Consider the following 18,525-nt stretch of genomic DNA (forward strand, 5'->3'; position numbering starts at 1 on the left):
ATTTTTTGACAAAATGCACAAACAAAAATATAATCTATCACAAAGCCCAAGATACTTAAGAAATAATAAAGCAGAATCATTTTTACAATTAATTAATATTTTAACATAAAAATAATTTTAAATAATTATACGTTATATACATTCTTGTTAGGTATTTTTTTAAAAAGTTTTTTCCATGAAAGGGTTCTCCCCAGAGGATGGTATCCATTTATCAGGTGTTATCAACCGGCTTTTATCTCTGAACAGTTAAACTGAAGAATTAGGTAAGGACCATAAAAGTTTACTGTCTCCAGTCACACATTATAATTCATGGCGACTTTACTTAGTTTACAGCCTTCTATTGTTCTTATCATTGTGCAATTAGTTTTATTCCCTCATTCTCTCTTTCTCACTCTGTCTAGTTGAAAGCTTGTTGGCAGATAAACTGGGCGCTTGTTGATACCCGTACGGTCAAACGTTGAAATTGTTCAAATAATGTCACAGTTGTACTTTGTCGCGAAAAAATCGAAAGGGAGTTTAAACATTAAAAATGTGGGGTTTATTTGAACATTATCAAACATGTGATAAAAATAATAAATTATATATAAAAATCTCTCATTACATTGTATAATCGTTAATGTAGAAACAATACTTTTAGCCCTAAGATATTTGTATTAAAAGATTTACAATATAAAAACTTTTATAAATTATCAAATCTTTATTGTTAAATTCTACTGTCGATAAATGGCTAACGGTGAAAAAACAATTAGACAAATTAAATTAGAGAAAATTGATATTTCACACATTAAATCATGATGATTACAAACGATAATATCCGCAGTTAATTGGAAATAAACTGTTGACTCAATACGGAACTGAGAAATGATTAATATATTCTTGATAAATTATCCATTTTTATTTTTAATTGAATATATAGAATAACAAAAAATGAGAAAACTTTGAAGCTAAGATAGATTTTTGTTATATATCCCTAAAAATATATCATATATTGAGTATATAAACAAAAAAAAAAATTAAAAATTAAATATTTAAAATCCAAATTTTTTTGCTATACCGCCTTTTACACATTTTGAAATTTGTAAGTATTATATGCCCTAGATTGTTTAGATTTTAGCAACTAAAAAATATTGGAAAAAATAATGAAGAAAAATTTGTAAGAAAATATATCGGTCAATGAAGGGTTGAGCAACACAACACCTACAAAAATTTTCGGTAGTTCATGTTGTTATCTAAAAATTAAAAGAAAAAAAAAACGGGAAAGCCTTTGTGGTTTGGTTCCCTCAAAATATGTTATACATGTATGACAAATACTTACTTGAATTAAATTATTAAAATGTTTTCTTTGATAACACCAGCCAAAATATCAATTTTTTAATTTAAAAATTAGAAGAGTTGAAATTTATGTACAGTTGTGCAGCATAAATCCTCAACCTTAACGTTGACCGATCAGATATTATTTTATAATCTAATGTTTATGTCCATTAACAGGAATAATTAATGGAAGGACAGTTTGGGATGAATGTTTTACTTTGACAATTAATTTTCATTTTGATAACGTAGGCTAGGTACAATAAAATTTACGGCTATTAAAGAACCATATTGTAAATATTATTTCCTGTGTGAAATATTTTTCTCTGATCTGTCAGTGTTGTTATTGTCCTTTGTTTTTATTTTGTCTGTTCATCTTTGCACCAGTTGTACTTTTCACCAAAACCCAGTCTATTATTATTTAGACTACTTTGTTTTTACAGAACTACATACCTCCAAGATAAAATGCGTTATGAGAAAAAAAGAGAAAAAATTGAATTTGAAGTGTTGACAGTAATGGTGGTGAAACTCGGTGGACTAGAAATGCTGTCAACAGTTGATCAAAGTTTGATTTTGTCTTATCGGCTGATGGTCCCGAGTCTGAAGATGTGTGAGCACGCCTATAAAGAGAGCAACTCCATGACAGTGAAACTCACTTGTACTGTCGACGGATAGCTCTCTTGATAGCACCTGCCCGAGCTAGACGTGCGGATCTGCTGTAAGTTCTGTCGTTTCCTGGCTTAAACTGTAACAGAGGAAAGATTCAATTCAGTTTATCTACAACTCACAGGAGATATTTAAGGGTGTCCAAGGAAAAGGAAACCAAAAAAATATAAGTTTGAAAAACTAATTGAGAGGAGGAAACTACGAATACTTACTATTTTCTCAACTCTCTAACATATTCTTTCTCTCCCGCTTTCTCTCTTTCTCTTTCCCTCTTTCTAGTTTTTCCTTGCTATCACTCTTTTGCTCTCACTCGGTCATTCTCACACATTCTCTTTTGCTCTATCTTTTTTTCTTTTAACATCTAACAATCTCAATCACTCTTTAGTTAACAGAAGTATTTCTCTGTGCCTCACTTTTTCTCCTTCTCTCATTTTCTCTTTTTCTCTCTCATTTTCTCTCTTCCTTTAAAACTCTTTCTCTGTCTATCCTTCTTTATTTTTGCTATTTTGTCTCCCTCTTTCACTCTCTTTTTTCTGTCTAGTCTAGTCTTTTTTCTCTGCTTTTACTTCTCTTCTTGCCATTAATATCACGCTATCTTTTTAAAATATTTTTTTATGCATTCTTTGGCACTCACCCAATAACTCTCACACCCCTCTTCCTATATTCATTGCTCTCACTCTCTCTCCTTCTAGGTTTCCTTTGCTATCACTCTTTTGCTCTCACTCACTCTTTCCCACACATTCTCTATCTCTCTACTTTTTTTCTTTTAACATCTAACAATCTCAATCACTCTTTAGTTAACAGAAGTATTTCTCTGTGCCTCACTTTTTCTCCTTCTCTCATTTTCTCTTTTTCTCTCTCATTTTCTCTCTTCCTTTAAAACTCTTTCTCTGTCTATCCTTCTTTATTTTTGCTATTTTTTCTCCCTCTTTCACTCTCTTTTTTCTGTCTAGTCTAGTCTTTTTTCTCCGCTTTTACTTCTCTTCTTGCCATTAATATCACGCTATCTTTTTAAAATATTTTTTTTATGCATTCTTTGGCACTCACCCAATAACTCTCACACCCCTCTTCCTATATTCATTGCTCTCACTCTCTCTCCTTCTAGGTTTTCTTTGCTATCTCTCGTTTGCTCTCACTCACTCATTCTCACACTTTCCACATCTCTCTATCTTTTCTTCTTCTAACATCTAACAATCTTACTCTCTCTCCCTCCCGCTTTCTCTCTTTCTCTTTCCCTCTTTCTAGGTTTCCTTTGCTATCACTCTATTGCTATCACTCTATTGCTATCACTCTATTGCTCTCACTCACTCTTTCCCACACATTCTCTATCTCTCTACTTTTTTTTTAACATCAAACAATCTCACTCACTCTTTAGTTAACCGAAGTATTTCTCTGTGCCTCACTTTTTCTCCCTCTCTCATTCTCTCTTTTTTTTCTCTCTCATTTTCTCTCTTCCTTTAAAACTCTTGCTCTCTCTATCCTTCTTTTTTGCCATTTTTTCTCCCTCTTTCACTCTCATTAGTCAGTAGAAGTATTTCTCTGTCCCTCACTCTTTCTCCCTCTCTCATTCTCTCTTTTCTCTCCCTTTCTTTAAAACTCATTTTCCGTCTATCCATCTTAATTTTTGTTATTTTTTCTCCCTCTTGCACTCTTTTTTTTCTTTCTAGTCTAGTCTTTTTTTCCGCTTTTACTAATCTTCTTGGCCTTAATATCACGCTATTTTTTTACATGGTTTCTTTGGCTCTCTATTGGTTTTCTTAAGAATATTTCTTAGGCTCTTACCCAGTAACTCTCACACCCCTCTTCCTATATTCATTGCTCTCTCTCTCACACTTACTTTTTCCTATCCCTCTTTCTCACTCCTCATTCTATCTGACTATCTGTAGTTATTCAAATTATGGTAAAATCATAACCATTCTAATTTGTTTTTCAATTCCTTCATGTAAGATTTCTCCGCCGTTGTGGCACATTTTCAAAAACTTTTATTTTACAATTAGGTAGACTAATTAATAATTACAATTAATTAAGGTTTATAGTTGAGATGAAAAAAGTTAATGGCACGAGAGGGATTCGAACCCACGACCTTCGGCTAGATACGCCGCTGCTGTACCACCTGAGCTATCGTGACCTCGATCCACTCGGACATCAACTCCCCATCACAACCCCACCTTATGAGTTTTCCCTCCTTTTGCCATTTTCAATTAATTGTCATCAATCCATTTTAATTAATTGTAATGTATTAATTGGTCAAGCGGACCACGAAATTAGTGAATCTAATTAATAATAATTAGTTATTAAAACTGCGTGGGAAAATAAGTTTCGTTCCAGTAACGTAAAATTAAAACTTGAAACGGCAAATAACAAAAAAATTTTGTAATAGCAAATTAAACCGTTTAACAAGTGTTTTTAAAAAATTTTTTAATAGAACAAATCGTTCAAACATACGCAAATATAAGATGAAGAGAGGATGAGTAAAGTAAACATGAAAATTAAAAGGCATGCATATGGATAATATAAAGGCTATAGAAGTGTGGGGACCATAAGAGTTTTAAAAAAAGTGCAAATATCCTACAAGTAATAATTTATAGAAATATGTTAGAAGTGTTAAAGAAATTAAATAGTAAATTGTTAGTCAAGTTTTCAGGGTTTGGGTAAGTTTTAAACGTTTAAGCCCGAATTACACTGCTTTTTTTTAAAGAACGTGTTAAAGAATAAATTCGAATTCATCCTTCGCCAAATATATTAAAAATAAATAATCTATTATGCCTATCCGTTATCCATGCGCTGGGACAGTGGCTAGTTGATTGGACAAGGCCGAAGATTTTCAGGACAAGTCTTGACAAAAACAAAAAAATCGACGATTTTTCTCTCGCTCCGCCAAAGAAATATGAGACATGTCCGAACACCGGGCGTGCTTCTGCATTTCTATTAACCAGGGCAGACCTATTTTCCTTCCTTTCGAGAGCTATTTTAACAGAGAAAAACATCTTTTGGAAATTTGTTTGAGACAACGTTTAAATTACACAGCGCAAAAGTTTATTAAAATTGTTAACACAGCAGCGAATTTATTTATTCGTAATTTCCTAACCATCTAATGCTATAATATTGGGCTTTTATATAAAGAAAGTTTAATATATGAAAATAATAAAATCTTTAAGAAAGAATGGAATTTTAAAGAAAGATATTGCTTCGTTATTACATAAAATAGAATTTACCATGATTATTAAACTAATACAGAATTTTTTGTAAAACAAACTAAAAATAACTGTTATAAATTTTCCACCTATGGGCCATGTTAGGGCTTAAAAAAAGCCAAGAAACAGAGAAAAAATGTTAAAATTAGTGTCTAAAATTGGTCGGGAATTGTTGTTAGAATTATTAATTCGCAAATAAACTTTTTTTTTGTTAACTTCGAATTGTTATCAACGCGATGACACAAATAGGGCGTTGTGACGACCCTGACGCTAAGAAAACAAAAGATAGTGTCAGCGGTTTTATAATTCTTGGGGCCGAACGTCCGCTTTTTTTTGTTTGGGGGGGGCGGGTCTTAGTAAAACTAGTCGTAAATTTTGTTTTATTGTCCTATTTGTTAACATCCATAATAAAATAAACAGCTGTGTTGGCTGTGTTGTAATTTTCTTCGGTTTTGTCATCTTTGTTGTATGATTCTACTGGAATTAAAGAGTTTCCATGAGACGCCATTTTGATAAGATGGTATAAAATAGGAATTATTAATTAAAAAACTAAGTTTGGACATAAAAAACTTTCTTTTTTTTAAATAAAAAAGTGATTTTTGTTTTGAATCAACCTGGATTGAATTTTGAGATGTTCTAAAAATTAAGCTCCCCTGGCTTTGCTGTTCAGAACCTTTTCTTAAACTCTCCTTACTATTTGTTAAGCCTGATTGATCCTTAATTTCTTCTTTAAAAGGGAAAGATTTGGTGCACACTACAAAAGCTTAAAAAAAGTCCAAGTGATGGAACTCCACTTTTTTTCTTGTAATTTGCGTGCAATTTGTACAGTTAAGTAGTTAGTTTGTGTATAGTTAAACTTACAGGTTCATTCTGAGTGACTTTTTAAGTACATCTGCTACATAGCCAAGCTTTCAGCACTTTATATCGCCAGACTCAGAGCTCCTGCATCAACGAACACAACGAATAGTACAAATATAACTTTTTTCAAAAATTACAGTAATCATTAATGATAAAAAAAGAAAAAATACTACAAAGATTATGTTGTAAATAAGTAAGTTAAGCAGGGAGGCTTGACGATGGCAATAAAAAGTGCAGGAAACTAGGCAAAGCAGCAGTTGTTCTTTAAAAAATAATAAAACATAATAAAAATAAAAATTAATAAAAGATCCATTAAAGGCTGAGTCCATCTACCAATTTTTATCAAGATATAAACTGGATTCCCCCCCCCCAAGTGAATGTGATGTGCATCTAATCTGCACGGGGGGAAGGGATTAAGGATTTTACCGGATTTATAAAAAGTGAGGAGAGATTAAGAAATGGCTTAAAACAGCGAAGCCAGAAAAGTTCAATTCTTAGAACCCATTAAAATTCATTCCGGAGCGAATCAAAACATCAACAATTTATTTTGAACTTTGTTATTATTATTATTATTATTATTAAAAACCAATATTTAGTTTTTACTTAATAATTCCTATTTTATACTATCTTATCAAACTGGCGACTCATTGAAATAGCATAATTCCAATAGGGAACATACAATAGAGTGAAGTGAAGAAAATTAAGACACAGTTGTTTTCCTTTCAACGGATGTTACGTTTAAATTGTAAATAAATTGGCTCTTTGATGCAGGAGACTTCTCGATGGCAAGAAAAAATGAAAAAAAAAAACCTGGGCAAAGTAGCAGTTGCTCTTAAAAAGACCCCCATTGAAGGTTGAAACATTTATAAATTTTATCAAATTTTTCACTCAGATTTTTTTTATTAAACGCTGAGGGTTGATTAAAACTCCAAAGATTAAACGTTGTTCATAGATACTTACAAATTAAAGCCCTAAAAGTTTTCAACGTCTCAAGCTTAAATTTTTTAAATATAAAATTTTATAAAATCAAAAGACTCAAAGGGACAGTTTAGAAAGCTTTTTAAAAAGCGGCTTTTGTTAAGGAGAGCTGTAAAATTTGTTTGAGTGGCTTTTCCTTGAGTCATCTCGTAAAAGGCGTAAAAAACCCATTTCATACTTAAATTATTCTCGACTTGAAATGGATTCCTATTGTGCCAACGTTGTTCTATTTATTATTTACTGTTTCATAGGAATCTAATTAGTTTTGTGTTGAAGATTCTTTCAGGAGTAGCATCAATCTGTCGTGACTTTCCTTTTTTCAACTTTCTCTGCTAAAATTTTAAATCATAAAAATCTACTGTGAATTTTTATTCTAGGAGACCTTTTTGATTTAAAACCTTGCTATTTTAAAAACTTAAAATTGTTTTATCTATTTATTAAATATATGGAATGTAACAGAAGAAAATGATTGGATAAGTAGAAGTACTTTCAAAGTTTGGTAATGTAAGAAACCTCAGATTACTTTCAGATTTCTGTCAGAAAAATCTATTCAGAGTGGTCTTGCTCGATCCGAAAAACCATCAGAAACTAAATTTCCTTCCATTTTTGTTTGTCGGTATTTTGGGCCGGGGTTGTCGTCCTAAAAACCTGAGAGTACAAGCGGACTTGAATCTTGAACTGAACAAACAGCTTAAGACTCGCCAAATAAAAAAATTGATAAAATCTACGGCATTGGGTAACTTTGCCTTTGACATGCAAGTACCAATGGGGGATTTAAAAATCATATAAAAGATTATGAGAAAAAAACTGCGCTAGGTCTCACGTTTTAGAAAAATTTTACGCTAAACAAGATGGCTTTTTAAATTTTTTCCTACCTTCGGTCATTCATCAGTAAATTCAAAAGAATTCTATAACATGTCAATTTTGCACTTTTTATGAAAACTTTAACTTGAGCTGTAGAGCCAGGAAATTGCCGATTTCACAACCATTTTCGAGGTATTCGCGATTTTTGGGGAAAACGTGGTTGTTTACGTGCTCGTGTAAAAAAACCGATCACATCTCTCTCTCTCTCTCACCCTCTCTCTCTCACCAGATTTTCAAGAATGCATAAATTTTCGTCATGTTTTCGCAAATTTTACGCTTTACAACTTTTGTTCTGAAGACTTTTTTAAAAATGAACAGGGAAGCGGCAATTCTAAACTTTTAACGCAGTTTGGTTTCGAATAACGTATTGAAACAACATGTTTATGAACGGTAAAATCGGAAAACAGAGTGATCGGAATTTTCCATGAGCACGTAAAAAACCACGTTTTTCGCGTAAAAAGCGCGAATAACTCGAAAACTGTTGAGAAATGGGGCAAAGTGGAAGGTGACCTATCGAAAACTTATTAAAATTTCCGATCGATTGCTAAACGGAGCCGCTCCAGGACGATTTCCTGGTTCCACAGCTTAATTTGAAGTTTTCATAACAAGTGCAAAAATAGTCATAATCCAGAATTTTTTAATATACTGGTGAATGGCTGAAGCTATGAAAATATTCAGAAAACCATCTAGATTAGCGCAATACTTTCTAAAAGTGAGACCTAGCGCAGATCTGTGGTTTAAAAGGCTGAGAAAATATGCATTTCCAAAGTTTGCCAATTTTCTACAAAAAAACCGAAGGTCGATTTTTTTTATTACGACTAGGTCATGGATAATTCAGGCAGGCTTTCCCCAAATTGTCATATTTGTAACGAAATGAAACAATCTAAAGCACATCTTCCTTGCTCAGTGAATGATCAAGTTTCTGGGTGGAGTGTTCAGTCTGGAAACACTGCTGATGACGAGAGATAACGTCTCGATCTGAATTGTAATTTGTATTTCCAAGTAATTAGCCTTTCTTGAAGGAACTTTCAGTTGTTTAAGATTTTTTATATCTCTATGGAGATTCGTGCTGCGGCGGCTGGAAAACGTACAAGGGCGCTAGCCTTAGATTGCTGACAAATTTGCAAGTTTCCATAAGGCTTGGAAATGGATTTTAACTTTTGCCGAAATGGAATTTGTAAGAAAAAGCATCAGAAACATATCGCAAATTTGGTCGAGCCTTTGGGCGTCTCCCTTTCTCTGGTTGTGGCTTAAAAAGACAATAAATTTTTAAACTTAACCTGTGGAAACATCGACTTTTTACAAAATACACGATCGTTTAATTTAAATTTAAAATTTAACTTTACAATTTTTATTTTGAATAGAAAGCGCAAATAAAAATGAAAATCCCATCATGAAAATATAACTCCAATTTTATATCTGTAGAATTATATCTTATTAAACGTGCAAATAACTATCTCAGATTTCACCATTTGCTACTATCACTACTAGCCAAAAATATAGAAATGATAATGATATGACTTACATTTTTGCAGAATATATTTATTTAATTTTACATCTTTCGGGAAGTAACATTTCGCCTCGGCAGAAACTAGAAAAAATAAACAAATATATTTTAAAAGCAACAACATTAGGAAATATTACAACTAAAAAATACTCAAGTTTAATAAAAAGTGCAATTTTTTTTGTTTTTAAAAACCAAATGTTAATTTGACGAAAGTGCTATCAAAGCATCTCTAGTCCGCTTATTCTCGCTCCTATTCTCTTCGACGTTGAAATCACTCTTAATTTTATTTTTTTTCAAATGTTACTTTTATAAGGGTTAAATAGACAAAACTACCTAATAGTATGGATTCATTAATTAATTTAAACTAAAACAATATAAAAATGAATAGTATAATTTTTAATAATTTTCATTGCTTTTGTATATATATTTTTTTAAATTAAATATTTTAATGACTAACGACGAAAATTGCAATTTTGACATAGGAGAATTCAGAAAACTGAAACTCGTGATATTTTTGTTTAAGGTTAATTAAAAAACAAAGAATAATAAACTTTTTTTACAAATAAAACATAAATTTATTAAAAGTTGTTCAGTCAGTCAAATAATAAGCATTTCGAAAATTAATTTACTTGGTTATTGGAGGGGGTGGGCTCACTCAAAAAGTCCTTTTTTTTAAATCCCAATATTTCTGGTTTAAATGCACATATTTAATCCTTATCTGTTCTAATCTTCTTCAAAATTACTCTGTACGCTCTTACGTAGACCTTTACCTTTTAGGTATGCTTGTAAATAATTAATGACGTAAAATTTTGGAACTTTTTTTTAAACTACTAGTTTTCCTGAGTATCGTCATGTTTTTATTTTCCTTTAAGGAAAAGGTACTTTCTTTGCCTTTCTAAAAAAAAAATTTACTACACACAGAATTACAGTGAAAAAAATTATCCTAATTTGTAATACAGTATGTTGGGCGAAGCATTAAGTAAACGTACGGAAATGTGTGAAAACAAAATTTTACATGACCGAGTTCCGTCAAAATGTGTTATACAGTTAATTCTAATGGAGTTAATCAATCATTATACTTTATGGACAACTAGAAAACTAAATAAACCTTTAATTTATATTCGTTTTAGACCTTGTGTATGGTTGAATTATGGATTTTGCTTATGTTGAGCACCGGAAAGCAATATTTTAGGAAATATCCAAACAATCTAATTATATGTGTAGTTATAATAATGCAAATATTAGCAATAATAAATAAAACAATAAAACAAAAAATATAATCTTAAAACACAATGTAAAAAAGAACCTAATTGTATGTATACTTGAAAAATGGCAAAAGGAGGGAAAACTCATAAGGTGGGGTTGAGATGGGGAGTTGATGTCCGAGTGGATCGAGGTCACGATAGCTCAGGTGGTACAGCAGGGGCGAATCTGGCCGAAGGTCGTGGGTTCGAATCCCTCTCGTGCCATTAACTTTTTTTCATCTCAACTAAAAACCTTAATTGATTGTAAATATATGTATACTTATTTTTGTTTAGATAATGCATAATATTTGTTTAATCTATGTTCATAAACAGGTAAATAAATAATAATAAATAACTTCATCACAAACTATTTGGGAGAGACAAAATTAAATTAAAAAAAAAAAAAAATTTAAAAACTGTGAAGGAAATAACTAGCTTAACTTGACGAGAAAAAGTACTCATTACATACCATAAGGACTTCTCTTCTCTTTTTAGGATCAAGGATTTCAATGCCAACAATGGCATTACTTAGGTTATTCGCTAAGCTATTTTTATAAAAATGTTAATTATGCCCAACCCGCACATCTAAAGAAAAAGCCCAATTTCTTGGAAAACGAAAAGAGCTAGTGCACTGATCATGTTCTGAGCAAACTGTAGTTCCTGTATGTGATTATAATGATGATGAAACTAGGAAGCGGGGTTTGTGCTCCTCAGGCACTGCATCCTTCTGGCTTATCGTTCCTTCCTAGTTCCTTAGTTCAGTGCAATAGACTCAATCCTTCTCCTTAGAAGTATCAGGTCATTGACAGTCGCTGCTACAATTTGATTCCCTAAGTTTTTTCCGTATAATGGTGGTCATCTCAGGATCATTACAGCTTCCTCAATCCGGATGAAACCATCACTGTTGAAAAGTACTGTAATGAAATTAATGAGATAGACCGAAAACTACTCCGACCATGGCCAATCGGAGGGGCGCCTATCCTCCTTCACGACAACGCACGCCCACACATCGCACAACGGACTCTGGGAGGACCACCATACTCAACGGAACTTTGTCCTACAGATTATCACTGTAATAAAGTTTTACCGGTGTATCTGACTGACCTTCACCTGATAATCATCTTCTGCAACATGTTGGCCTGACCTAATGGTTAATAGACTCTTCAGAAAAACTACTGTCTTCCTCCCAACTCCCCTGATCCTTTCTCTCCTTTCACGACCTGATGCAAATTATATACATTATTCCCACGCCATGCCTTAAGCCTAAAACAATTACATACCGACCCCTTGGACCTCGAACCTTTGAGGCAATAAAACCTGATCTGGAGGTATTTGACTGGGACTTCCTATATCACGGTTCTATGGTCGTCTTCTTAACCTCTAATCTCCTCAGTATCTTGGATGGTATGGTGTTAAGCATACTAGGAGGCAGGGTTTGTACTCCCCAGGCACTGCAGCCTTCTGTCATATTGTACCTTCCTAGTTCTTTAGTTCAGTGCAATCGACTTTCTTCTCAGAAGTATATGTCATTTGACTGTTGCTGCAAAAATTTCATTCCCTTGGTGTTTCCTGTACGCTAGGTTAAATCTTCATTGAGCCGTTGCTTCGCATTCGATATGGGTGACAGTTTCCTCCTCCTCATTGCATAATCCTTAGATGGGCTCATCAATACTCTAGCCTTCTCCAACTGCAGCAGTGAGTTTGACAGTCTTGGTGAGGGTTGTTTTAACATAAGCTTACTGTGTCCTAGAGTTTATCCACTTCTCCTTTTGTTTTGTTTGGATCCATTCTGCGATGGAGGATTCTATATTTTTTTTTATACCACGTATAGGTTCGGGGCCTGTTTATCCACTTCTCCTTGTGTTATCCACACGTCCTTCGGCTTGATACGTGGGGTTGAGATGGGAAGTTAGTGCCTGAGTGGATCGAAGTCACGATAGCCCAAGGGGTAGAGCAGCGGCGTATCAAGCCGAACGTCTTGGGTTCGAATCCCGTTCGTGACACTGACTTTTTTTTATCTCAACTAAAAACCTTAATTAATGGAATAAACAAACAATGTTGGTCCCAGCACTGAACCTTGAACACCAGCTACCTTAAATTTTTCAAAAATATTTGACTCTGAAACGTCGGGCCATTAGATAAGATTTATTTTTATTAAATATCTGAGAAATTTGTTACGGTTTAATTTGTGAACAAGCCCATTGTGCCAAACACAATCAAAAGCCTTACAATCCAGTAAAACCGTTCCGATTTTTTTTTCTGCGTATAGTTTTCTACGGGAGAAAAATATATGATAGTCGGTGAGAATGATACACGAAAGAAAACAGAATTTTTGGTTTTACGGGCAGACTCAAAACTAATATATACTACTACAGCTACAACAAAACCTTACTTTTTGTAGATTGTATTAAAAAACACAAGCATAAATAATAAATAAAACATAAAATAACCAAACCTGAGGACTATAGAATTATTTGAAACCTCATGATCAAAATCAATAGTTATTCAGATATCGTGAGATGCGGTCGGGTGTGATGTAGGTTTCAGAAAAACATTTTCTTTATCGAGCCAACGTTTCGATCTTTTATTGAGATCATCTTCAGGGCCTGGGATTTATAAACAATGTTTACATTTAACAATTACATTTGGATGTGGAAAAGTGAATTTATACAATGCAAAATATATTTTATATTCAAACAAAGTATTTCTACTCACTCAAAGTGTTTGTCTTTTGTGTAACAGTTCTCCCTATTTATCGAATGACCTCCCTGATCCTCTCGACCTTCGTATTCGCACATCTGATGTATCAATTAAAAACCACTTTTTACACTGATTTTCGTTTTGCAGAGGAACATTCACGCTTTGGAAAATTTATGCTCTCATTGGAATATATCGACAGGATGGCGAGGTTGTGAGTATAAATATCTGAGGATGTTCCGTTCATCCCTGACAACTCAATAAAAAAAATTAAGTCGAAATTCAGTCTAGTCCAGCCTTCTCTCAAACACTTTTATTCTAGCTAATATTAAGCATGTGTTTTATTGTAGTCGTAAGATGTTCTGCTACGCTCACCGGGTTTGAGGTGTTTCGAATCTAGTCGAATCGTATCAAGATTTCGATTCGAAAATTATCTCATTTCCCGAGTTTTATGTCAAAACTTGTTTCCTGACTACAGATTCCCCAAAATAATTGCTTTGGAAGTAAAAAGTACTAATTTTTCCTGGTTCAAATCGCTCAATCCACTCATAATTTTAATATTGATTTCGTGTAAATAATAGGCTCTTAAATCGTCCAATAGTTCCAGGCACTTTGAAAGTTGTACTGAATTTGTCCTTAGATTCGATAGATTTTTTTTACTGTACAAGGAACTCGATCATTCAAAAACATTTTTTAACTTAATTTCACTAATTTCTTGGTCCGCTTGACCAATTAATATATTACTATTAATTAAGGTTTTTAGTTGAGATAAGATAAGTTTTTACTTAATGTTGATAAAAGTTTTCTTAATGTACATTCCAATGAAATTCACTTACTATTTAAAAGTAGACGAAGAAAATTGAAGAAAATAAATTTTATTCTGGCGCTTCAGGTCACCTTGAATTTAAAAAATACAATTAGTGTCAAAATGAAAATATAAATAAAGATTTAAACGTAATAGCATAAAAATAAATAAAGTTCTAAATTAATTAAAAAAGGGGAAAATACGTAAACAGTAATAATCTAATTTTGTCCCCTAGTAATTTGTTGGTTATTAAAAATTAAGCGCAAACTTATAATTTTCATTACTTCCCTCTCAGCGATGATTCTCTGCGAAGGATGGCCTCATTTTTGACTTATTGTTCCGTTCTTACAGAGTCAAAAAAAATTGTAACTATTTTATAAATAAACTTAAAAAAATAAAAATAAGTTAATTTTCGTGGAATAGAGAGACGATCAATGCTGATAGCAACTTATAAACTGAGCTTTCATAGATTTTTACTCTACAAGAAACCCGGATCATTCAAAGACATTTTTCTAGTTAACGTTGACAAAAAAAATTATGTACAACCCATTAAAATTCATCTATTATGTAGAACAAGTAGAAGATGAAAAATTTTATTCTGGGGCTTTGGGTCACCTTGAATAACAGAAAAGTACAAAATTTGGCACAATTCTTGTCAAAATGAATATATAAATAATTGATTGAATGTAATAACATAAAAAATAAAATAAACGTTTTAAATTAAGAAGGGGAAAAATACTTAAACAATAATAATCTAATGTTTTCCCTTAGTAATTTGTTGGTTATTAAAAATTTAAGTGCAAACTTATCTATTTTTATTACTTCCCTCTGAACGGTGCTTTTCTCCGAAGGAAGATCTCATTTTTGACTTATTGTTCCGTTCTTTCAGAGTAAACAAAAAAAAATTACAACAGTTTTATAAACAAACTTAACAAAGTAAAAATAAGTCTATTTTCGTGAAATTGAGAGGCGATCAATGCTGATATTAACTTATAAACTGAGATTTCATAGATTTTTGCTCTACAGGAAACTCGATCATTCAAAGACATTTTTCTAGTTAATGTTGATAAAAAAAAATTTTAATGTTCAACCCATTAAAATTCACTTATTATGTAGAAGAAGAGAAATTTTATTCTGGGGCTTTGGGTCACCTTGAATAACAGAAAAGTACAAAATTCGGCATAATTCGTGTCAAAATGAATGTATAAATAAAGATTTAAATGTAATAACATACGTAAACAGTAATATAATCTAATGTTGTCCCATAGTAATTTGATGGTTATTAAAAATTAAGCGCAAACTTATCATTTTCATTGCTTCCATCTCAGCGATGATTCTCTGCGGAGCAGGATCTCATTTTTCACTTATTGTTCCGTTCTTACAGAGTCAAAAAAAATTGTAACAATTTTATAAATAAATTTAAAAAAATAAAAATAAGTCTACTTTCGCGAAATAGAGAGACGATCAATTCTATATTAACTTATAAATAATACAAAGTTTTCCAAATTTTTCTTTAAATTACAAAAGCGGAAACTACAAGTACCATTTTTAAAACCAAGTGCGCAATGCAAAAATGAAAATATTCCCGACATAATGAACAGAATTTGACGTAGTTTTTGCAAAATGGAGAGGCTAACAGCCTGTCAGTGCTGACACGTAGGCAATGTTATAGTCACCATTATATTCAATGAAAAAAATCGTTAATTACTAAACATTAATAATTTGTTAATAAAACATTATTTACTATTACAAAAAAATCATATTTCTGTTTTTCAGGATCGGTTTAGAAATTAGAATGATAATTGATTCTGTTATGTTTATGTTTTTAATAAATTAAAATAAAATGATCTTCGATAAACCAGTAGCTTTTTGGTACAAAAGTTAAAAATATGCAAACCAATTATTTTTATTTTTTTTTACAATGGATAAGATCTTTGAAAAATTAACGGTCGTTTTTTCCCACACGATATGTAATTTATAAATAAACGCATATAGAAACTTATTTTGTTTTTATTAGATACGAACAGCCTCGGAGATTATCAGTAATGATAAAAATGTTGACAATATTCAAGATTGCGTGTACGTTAGAACCTGTCGAATTTTTGGGTGAAGAGAGGATTTTCATTAAATCTAAGATTGTTGAAAGTCAATTTAATTTGAAATTTATAGTTTATAAAAAACTAAAAAATGAATAATCTATACTGTCTGGTAGTTAAGAAAGTATATATATTTTATAATGTAAAGATAAAATTGAATAGGCAATACTTTAACTTGACATTGAAATTTTGTTTAACTGTTAGACCTTAATTTGGCAAAAGTGTCTTTTTCGTTGTTTTCCCTCCCTGTTTGTAATTATTTACATTGTGAACCACGTTTTAAAAAGCTTCTCACTTACTTACATGAGGTTTTCTTTCTTCCCACTTCTCTGATCGATGGATGATGGAATACTAAAAAGTGAGCCATTGTGTGTTACACCTGTTGGTTTTGTCGTTCTCTTCCCCTACCACTTGGCCATATCTCACCGACTCCCTTCTCCCAAGTCGGCCAATTAACTCCAGGGGAAAAATTCAAATTAGACGGGAATCGTTTGACAAAACGGCCGTTTGAAATAGGCCTGTATTTTATCATACGGGGTTAAAAAAAGAAACAGAAAATTTATTAAAAAATGAAGCTTATTTAAATTTTTCTGTCCAAAATAATCAGAAAATTTATTAGTAGGGTTAATCTCTAAACAAACTAAGAGGGAAAAAAATCAAATTATAAAACATCTGGACAAATATTACCTTTAATTAATTTTTCATTCCACCCCCCCCCCCAATTCCTCAAAAAATAACATTTTCATTTATATTTAAAATTAAACACTACAACCAAAAGACTTGTTTTACAGGACGGTTGTGAAATTTCAAGGATTCGTTACAGTTTTTTAAAGAAATTTTAAGGACCAGCCTTATCTCGTTCTACTTAATATATCACTGTGTAAACCAAGATCATCAACAAAGTAAACTTAGGAAGTCATGAACACGTTTCGGAACTTTATCTTATGTCTTCACAAAAAGTACATTTGAGACACTTAGGCGCTGATCAAAGGAATCTAAAACTTTAAAAGTAATAATAATGCGTCTGGGTACGATATCTGATTTATACATATTTCACGAAAGAGTTTTTGAGTAAGAGACGTCTTCAGAATAGTTATTATCCCGTTAACTACTGTTTTAAAACGTTTTATTTTGGTTTCACAAAGTTCTGTCTATCTCCCTTTTTCCGTTCTCTTTTTCTTCTTTTTTCACCTTTTTTTGTACCTTCTTTAATACGTAAGAATTAATTAAATTTGCTCTGCTGCTAAAACAAAGCTCTCCAAGAAAGAGGCTCTCGCTCTTTGTCTTTCTCTCTCTCTCTCTCATCGTCCTGGTTTTTCACAAACTTTTTCTATAGCACTTTTACTTTCTTTTTCTATGTTAATATTCCCTCTCTTTCTCTTTGTCTTTCTTCTCTCACACTTTTTCTTAGACTCTTTCGCTCTTTCTCTTTCTCTCTCATCATCTTGGTTTCTCACAATATTTTCTATAGCACTTTTTCTTTCTTTTACTATGTTAGTATTTTCTCTCTCTCCCTCTCTCACACACACTCTCTCTTTGTCTTTCTCTCTCTCTCTCTATCTCTCATCGTTTTCGTTTCTCTCAATCTTTTTCTACAGCACTTTTTCTCTGTTTTTCTAAGTCAGTATTCCCTTTCTTTCTTTTTGTCTTTCTCTCTCTCTCTCTCTCTCTCTCTCTCTCTCTCTCTCTCTCTCTCTTTGTCTTTCTTTCTCTCTCTCTTTTTCTATAGTTCATTTTTTCTCTCTCTTCTCTCTCGCTTTTTCAGTTCTTTATCTATGTAAGTCTTCTCTCTCTCTCTCTCTCTCTCTCTCTCTCTCTCTCTTTCTCTCTTTCTCACGCTCTATTTTTGCCTTTCTCTCTCTCTCTCTCTCTCTCGCCGTCCTGGTTTCTCACAATCTTTTTCTATTCCATGTTTTCTTTCTTATTCTATGTATGTCTTTCCCCCCTCTTTTTCTCTCTCTTCCTGTTTCTCCCTTTCTCTATCTCTCCTCGTCTTGGTTTCTCACAATCTTTTTCTAAAGCACTTTTACTTTCTTTTTCTATGTTAGTATTCCCTGTCTTTCTCTTTTTCTTTCTTCTCTCACTTTCTCTCTTTGTCTCTCTCTCTCCCTCTCCCTCTCTCTCCCTCTCCCTCTCTCTCTCTTCCTTTTTTCTTTCCTTGTCCTTTTTTCCTTATTATTTCTCCTTCATTCTTTCTTCCCTTTTTCTAACATGGTTATAGAGGGTTAGATTTATAAATTCGTAGATAGTCAGCTAATTAGCTAAGATCGCTGAATAAACAAATAAATAATTAGAAAAGTATCTGCAT

The 18,525-nt window shown here is 32.3% G+C and overlaps 1 long non-coding RNA gene across 2 annotated transcripts; it reads right to left on the reverse strand.

Annotated features, from left to right (window-relative positions):
• Positions 1-1,045: 1,045 nt before the first annotated feature.
• LOC106664680 lies at positions 1,046-16,705 on the reverse strand. Of its 2 annotated transcripts, none has more exons than XR_001340215.2 (3): positions 16,521-16,705; positions 9,394-9,459; positions 1,046-2,053 (listed from the first exon to the last, which is right to left on the reverse strand). It is a non-coding gene; the product is annotated as an uncharacterized LOC106664680 (long non-coding RNA). The 2 variants fall into 2 exon arrangements; XR_001340214.2 differs by having other exon boundaries at positions 16,517-16,705.
• Between the last annotated feature and the right edge of the window lie 1,820 nt (positions 16,706-18,525).

Source organism: Cimex lectularius, unplaced genomic scaffold (assembly GCF_000648675.2).
Source record: "Cimex lectularius strain Harlan isolate CLEC.00 unplaced genomic scaffold, Clec_2.1 scaffold8, whole genome shotgun sequence".
Lineage (NCBI taxonomy): Eukaryota > Metazoa > Arthropoda > Insecta > Hemiptera > Cimicidae > Cimex > Cimex lectularius.